The sequence below is a fragment of the Arachis ipaensis genome, chromosome B03 (assembly GCF_000816755.2).
Source record: "Arachis ipaensis cultivar K30076 chromosome B03, Araip1.1, whole genome shotgun sequence".
Classification (NCBI taxonomy): Eukaryota; Viridiplantae; Streptophyta; class Magnoliopsida; order Fabales; family Fabaceae; genus Arachis; species Arachis ipaensis.
The window spans coordinates 109,933,907-109,941,631 of NC_029787.2; the positions used below are offsets into that span (position 1 = coordinate 109,933,907).

General features: G+C 35.1%; 1 pseudogene; it reads left to right on the top strand.

The window, feature by feature from the left end:
• Nucleotides 2,111-6,594, top strand: LOC107633542 (annotated as a pseudogene).

Below are 7,725 nucleotides of genomic sequence, written 5' to 3' on the forward strand. Positions count from 1 at the left end.
ACTTGATCATTTTTTATACGTACTAGCTTCTTATTTTTATCTCTTCTAGAATATTTCAGTTATAATGACTCTCTCTCATACACTATAGTAAATTAGATTATGGAATATGGATGTCTTGATTGATTTAACTTATTTCACTAAACCATCAAGTGGTAGATAGTGAAAGCCATCACCAAATCATGACCAAATTATCAACAAAGCCAACTATGACGATCGAGTCTATAAATAGGCCATGAAGTTACTCATAAATATGTGCAAGATACATAAGTACAATACACAAAAACTAAAGAGCTTCATTAGCAAATCCAAAAGCTACGTGACTTTTGTTTCTTTTACATTATATTTATATATTATATTGAGTATATCATTACTGAGAGTGTGTTATAAAATCTCATTTATAGTAAGATATACATATTAGAGAGTATTAATAAAATTATCTTATTCTCTCTATTTTATTTTTATATCTACTTCTCTTCCCAATTTATTTTATTCTACAATAAATTATAAAAAAAATTTCGTCTTTTATTTTCTTCTTAAGATCATCTTTATGTCAGATTATTTTATCATTTTCAAATCAAGTTGGTTATTTAGGAGCTTGGATCCATCTGCTCCAAAATAACTTTTATATTTGACTCAAGTAAACAAAAAATGTCATGTATACATAAAAATAACTATTAAATGAGTCTTCATATTAATACCAAAAAAACAAAATGAGTCTTCATATATTTAAGTAGTTATAGATAGTAGTATGTGTGAGTGAGTGTAAGTTGTATAATGTATAAGATAAAAAAAAAAGTAGTTATAGATATATTGATACGAGTCCCATGGGACAACTGAGAATTGTCATATGCCAATTGGTCCAATTACAAGAGCAACAACTAAGAGAATAAAAGAAGGTTTTGCAAACATGGCTAAATCATGTGTTCAGGAGATGCATCAAGAATTGGGCAAGACAATGATTAACGATTATCAAAAGCCACACGTCTTACTATTTTACAAGATGCATTGAAGACTCTCATTAGTCAAGATGAATTAAAAGAGACATCACTTTCTTAGAATTTATTTTATGTTTATTTTATTTTTGTTATTTGTTTGTTTTAGGCCCAATTATGATTTGGCCCATATTTTATTCTAGTGAACTTATGAGTTAGGGATTTAAATTTAAGAGGTATAAAAACCCTCTAAAACTTGGTAGCCATTTTTTTCTTAATTTTTGATGAATGAAATTTTCTGAGTTTCTTTGAGAAACTTGGGTGTGAACAGGTGAGGTAGAGTGATTCCCTTAACTGTTGCATCAGGAGATCAAATTGAGGTAGAGGAGTCCCTTTCTTTGATATTCCATCTTGTCCTGGGTTACGTTCCGTATCATTTGGTATCAGATTTCAGGTATTAGATTAATTTTCATTAGTCTACATTCACCCTTTCTGTGTTCTACATAAATTTAAAAAAAAAAAAATTCCAGCCACGCATAGTCACTTCATCCTTACGTCTTATTCTTTTCTTGTTGATTGGCTTTTAATTCCTTTCCCTAGGATTATTTTCTTTTCTTGCTGCCTTTGTGTTCATCGTTATTCTTTTTGTCCTTCCCTTTTATTATTTTATTATTATTCTTCTCATTAGTAGTAAAAAAAAAAAGAGTACATACTTTAAAGTTTACACAGTAGCACTCAAGCAGCAAACAAAAAACAAAAAACAAAAAACAAAACAAAACAAAAAAAAAACAAAACAAAGCAACAATCTCAAAAAAAAAAAATCATTACGTACGTTATTATTATTATTCTTATTCTTAATTTTTATTTTTTTTAATTATTATTATTCTTATCTTTTGTCTTTTGTGTCTTGTCCCTTTTATTATTCTATCCATCTTTTCTTTTTATCGTTGCGTCGGATTTTCTCTATCTTTTATTTTTATTTGATTTCTAAAGTGCAACAGTCAAAGAGATTCAAGAGTGGTAAAAGGCAAGAGTGGTAAGTTTAATAGAGGATAAAAGCCAATTTTGAGAATAAACACGAGTGTCCATCTTTGAGTGAAACACGTGAGCGAGTGCTTGTGAGGTCCTTTTATAATATTTTTATTACGGGTTCATTGTTATGGCATCTCATTCTGAAGATACTGTAGTTGACATGGAGTTGATGCAAAGGGCCATTCAACACTTAACTAATCGCTTGACTGAATTGGAAGCATGGAAGCAAGAGGTGACACAGACACTATCCAAGATTGCTAAACAAGGACCTTTCCAAAATCGGTGTCAGAATCATGTACCTTCTGATGATGACTCTGATGGGGTTATAACACCTCGACATAAAAGTCAAGATAGCAATATCAACGCCATCAAGATGCAAATACCACCATTCAAAGGGAGAAATGATCCTGAAGTTTATTTGGAGTGGGAACGTAAGGTGGAAAGAATTTTTGCTTGCCATAATTACTCTGAGGCAAAGAAGGTTCGTTTGGCAGCAGTTGCATTCTCTGACTATGCCTTGCTTTGGTGGGATGAACTAGTGAAGACACGACGGCGGAATGATGATCACTCTATAGAGTCTTGGGATCTTATGAAGCGCCTCATGAAGAAACGATTTGTGCCTTCGTACTACTACAGGGAAGTGCATCAGAAGTTACATCGACTGACTCAAGGCTCTAAGTCCGTTGAAGACTACCATAAGGAAATGGAAATGCTTATGATTACTGCCAACATAGAAGAGGACACTGAGGTTACTATGGCACGATTTGTGGGTGGTTTGAATAGAGCAATTGCTGATGTAGTGGAGTTACATCATTATGTGGAGATAGAGGATCTAGTCAGTATGGCAATAAAGGTGGAGAGGCAACAACAAAGAAGAGCACCAAGAGGATTATCGCATGCTAATCCAAAGTGGGAGTCTCGTAGTGCTGACACAACAAAGACTAAGGGTGTTGAATCCAATGCATTGCTTGATGCTACGAAGAAGAAAGGTAATTCTAACTCTTCTTCTGCTACTTCTAGACATCGAGATATTAAATACTTCAAGTGTCATGGTATGGGTCATTATGCTAGTGATTGCCCAAATAGGAGATTGATGGTTATTAGAGGAGATGATATTGTGTCTGATTCTGATCATGGTGATGACTCTGATCATAATAGCATGCCATCTTTGGAGGATTGTTCTGATAGTGATGTTGAGTATGCAGTCCATGGTGAATCTCTTGTTGTTAGACGTGCTTTGAATTTACAGGTGAAAGAAGAAAGTCTAGAGCAACGCCACAATCTTTTTCACACTAGATGCTTGGTGGGTGGAAAAGTGTGTAGTCTAATTATTGATGGCGGGAGTTGGACTAATGTGGCTAGTACACTTATGGTGGAGAAATTGGGTTTGACATGTGTTCGACATCCTAAACCATATATGTTGCAGTGGTTGAATGACAGTGGAGAGATCAAGGTTGACAAACAGGTGACAATTGCATTCTCTGTTGGCAAGTATGTTGATGAGGCATTGTGTGATGTGGTGCCAATGCAAGCTTGTCATTTATTATTGGGGCGACCTTGGCAGTTCGACCGTCGAGCATTTCATGATGGTTATACAAATCGATTCTCCTTTGATTTTAATGGTTGCAAGATCACTCTTGCTCCTTTATCACCTAAGGAGGTTTACCTTGACCAGTTAAAGCTTCAACAGGATACCAAGGGGAACATGGGATGTGAGATCACAGAAAAATCTGAGAGAAAAGAGGCTATGAGAGAAAAGAATATAGCAAAAGGCCCAAAGGTGAGTGAAAAGAAAGAAAAGAGTCCATGTCATGAGAGTAGTACAAATACAAAAAAAATTGAGAAAGTTGAGAGCAAATTGTGTTTCTTTGCAAGAGAGAGATTTAAAGAGTGCTTTAATAGGCAAGAAAGCTTTGTTTATGGTTCGGTTTAGGGATACTTTATTCTCTGACACTGACCTTAACCCAAATTTGCCAAATAGCTTTGTCTCTTTGTTGCAGGCATTTGCCAATGTCTTTCCTACTGACGTACCACGTGGTTTGCCTCCATTACGTGGGATTGAGCACCAAATTGATTTTATTCCTGGTGCTAGCATTCCTAATAGACCAGCCTATAAGAGTAATCCTGAAGAGACAAAGGAACTTCAAAGGCAAGTAGAGGAGTTATTAGCCAAAGGTCACATCCGGGAGAGTATGAGTCCATGTGCTGTACCAGTTTAGTTGGTTCCAAAGAAGGATGGTACTTGGCGAATGTGTGTGGATTGTCGTGTAGTCAATAAAATTATGGTAAAATATCGTTATCCTATCCCTAGGTTAGATGACATGCTTGATGAGTTATATGGTGCATGCATATTCACTAAAATTGATTTAAAAAGTGGGTATCATCAAATTAGAATGAACCCAGGGGATGAATGAAAAACTGCATTTAAAACAAAACATGGGTTATATGAGTGGTTGGTAATGCCTTTTGGGTTAACTAATGCCCCTAGTACTTTTATGCGTCTGATGAACCATGTTTTGCGAGACTTTTTGGGTAAATTTGTTGTTGTTTATTTTGATGATATTCTCATTTATAGCACTTGTTTGGATGACCACTTGTCACATGTTTCAGCTGTTTTGGAAGTGCTTCGACAAGAGAAATTATATGCTAATCTTAAAAAGTGCACTTTTTGTATTGATCGAGTTATATTTCTTGGTTTTGTTGTGAGTGCGAGTGGAATTGAAGTTGATGAGGAAAAGGTAAAGGCTATTCGTGAATGGCCAACACCTAAGAATGCTTCTGAGGTACGAAGTTTTCATGGGTTAGCTGGGTTTTATAGAAAATTTGTAAAAAAATTTTCTACCATTGCTGCGCCTCTCACAGAGGTCATAAAAAAGGATGTTGGATTTAAATGGGAAAGGGAACAAGACATTGCATTTCATACCCTAAAAGACTGTTTGTGTTCTGCTCCTATTCTTGTTTTACCTAACTTTGATAAAACCTTTGAGATTGAATGTGATGCTTCTGGGATTGGTATAGGTGCTGTTTTAATGCAAGAAAAACGAGCCATTGCCTTCTTCAGTGAAAAGTTGAATTTAGCTCAGCGTAAATATTCAACATATGACAAAGAATTATATGCTTTGGTTCGGGCTTTAGAGGTTTGGCAACACTACCTCTTACCTAAGGAGTTTGTGATTCACACGGATCATGCATCTTTGAAGCACTTAAAAGGACAAGGTAAGCTTGATAAAAGACATGCTAAATGGGTGGAATTTATTGAAACATTTTCCTATGTTATTGCCTTTAAACAAGGTAAAGATAATGTCGTTGCTGATGCTTTATCTCGGAGGTATGCTTTGATTACTACACTTACCTCTAAGTTATTGGGCTTTGAGTTTTTAAAGGAGTTGTATGTCACTGATTCTGACTTTTCTGCTATTTATGCCTCTTGTGAACATAGTGAATTTAACAAATTTTATAGACATGAAGGTTTTCTGTTTCGTGGTAATAGAATTTGTGTGCCTGCTTGTTCTATGAGGGACTTACTTGTTCTTGAATCACATAATGGGGTTTGATGGGTCATTTTGGTGTGCATAAGACATTGGATGTGTTATCTGAACATTTTTATTGGCCTCGCATGCGTAGAGATGTTGAAAAAATTTGTGCTAAGTGTGTTGCATGTAAACAGGCTAAATCTAAGTCTTTACCACATGGTTTGTATGCCCCTTTACCTGTTCCTATGCATCCGTGGATTGATATTTCTATGGATTTTGTTCTTGGTTTGCCTCGAACAAGAAAAGGTCGAGATAGCATTTTTGTTGTGGTAGACAGATTTAGTAAAATGACTCATTTTATTGCATGCCATAAAACTGATGATGCAACAAATATTGCTGATCTATTCTTTAGAGAGGTTGTGCGTCTGCATGGTGTTCCCCAAACTATTGTTTCTGATCGTGACGTCAAATTTTTGAGTCATTTTTGGAAAGTTTTATGGGGTAAATTAGGCACAAAATTATTATACTCTACTACTTGTCATCCTCAAACTGATGGTCAAACTGAAGTAGTAAATAGAACATTAGGGACCTTATTACGTGCTGTTGTTGGTAAGAATTTGAAAACTTGGGAAGATTGTTTACCTTTTATTGAGTTTGCTTATAATAGAACTACTCATTCTTCTACTGGGTTTTCTCCTTTTGAACTTGTTTATGGTTTTAATCCTTTAACTGTTTTGGACTTATTACCTTTGCCTTTGAGTGATATTGTTAGCTTGGATGCAGAAGGTAAAGCTGAAAAGGTTAAAGCAATGCACTTGAAAGCACGTGAATCGCTTGAACAGAAAAATAAGTTGATAGCCCAACGGGTGAATAAAGGTCGAAGACAACTTATCTTTGAACCTGGTGACTGGGTATGGGTTCATTTGAGAAAAGAGAGATTTCCTACTCAAAGAAAATCCAAGTTAGACCCTAGGGGTGATGGTCCATTTCAAGTGCTCGAAAGGGTCAATGACAATGCTTACAAGATTGACCTTCCAGGTGAGTATAATGTATCAGCTACTTTTAATGTCTCTGACCTATCTCCTTTTGCTTGTGATGCAGATTCGAGGACGAATCTTTTTCAGGAAGGAGGGAATGATACGAGCCCCATGGGATAAACTGAGAATTGTCATATGCCAATTGGTCCAATTACAAGAGCAACAACTAAGAGAATAAAAGAAGGTTTTGCAAACATGGCTAAATCATGTGTTCAGGAGATGCATCAAGAATTGGGCAAGACAATGATTAACGATTATCAAAAGCCACACGTCTTACTGTTTTACAAGATGCATTAAAGACTCTCATTAGTCAAGATGAATTAAAAGAGACATCACTTTCTTAGAATTTATTTTATGTTTATTTTATTTTTGTTATTTGTTTGTTTTAGACCCAATTATGATTTGGCCCATATTTTATTCTAGTGAACTTATGAGTTAGGGATTTAAATTTAAGAGGTATAAAAACCCTCTAAAACCTGGTAGCCATTTTTTTCTTAATTTTTGATAAATAAAATTTTCTTTGAGTTTCTTTGAGAAATTTGAGTGTGAACAGGTGAGATAGAGTAATTCCCTTAACTATTACATCAGGAGATCAAATTGAGATAGAAGAGTCCTTTTTTTGATATTCCATCTTATCCCGGGTTACTTCATATATATAATTATAGAAGTTAGATTTTAGTATAAACATAACTTTTTGTATTATCTTTTTTTAAATAAAATTTATTTATTTATTTTAAATTTTCTGATGGGTTGATGAATTGCCAAGAGTGTAGGCATTGGCATTTGACCAAAAGACCAACATGTGTGCTTAGACTTAACAACGTGTCATGCATTTCATCATTTGCATGTTGTGTATCTGTCATGTTACCACACAACCATCTCTTTCATTTCAACTTCTACCGTTCTACGTTCCACTATCCCACACTCTTTGGTGCTTCATAAAGAGAGAGACAATGATGGGCCACCACACAGAAGATTGCATTCTGAATAAACAATATAAATAACAAAAAATTTAATACCTCAGCTCTACTGCTTGATACTAATTGAATGTCTAATCCCTTTCATAATAGCACCCTAGTCCAAAATCCAGACAATATAAAAAGCCACGTGGTGCATTGGTAAAGGACCTGGAGTGACACAGAATGGCCACGTGGCAAGAAATTATTGGATAGTGATACATTGAAGTTAGTTGATTGGCAAAAACAAGTGTCAGGAAGATCTATAAAGCAGAAAAAACCGCAGAATAGCACT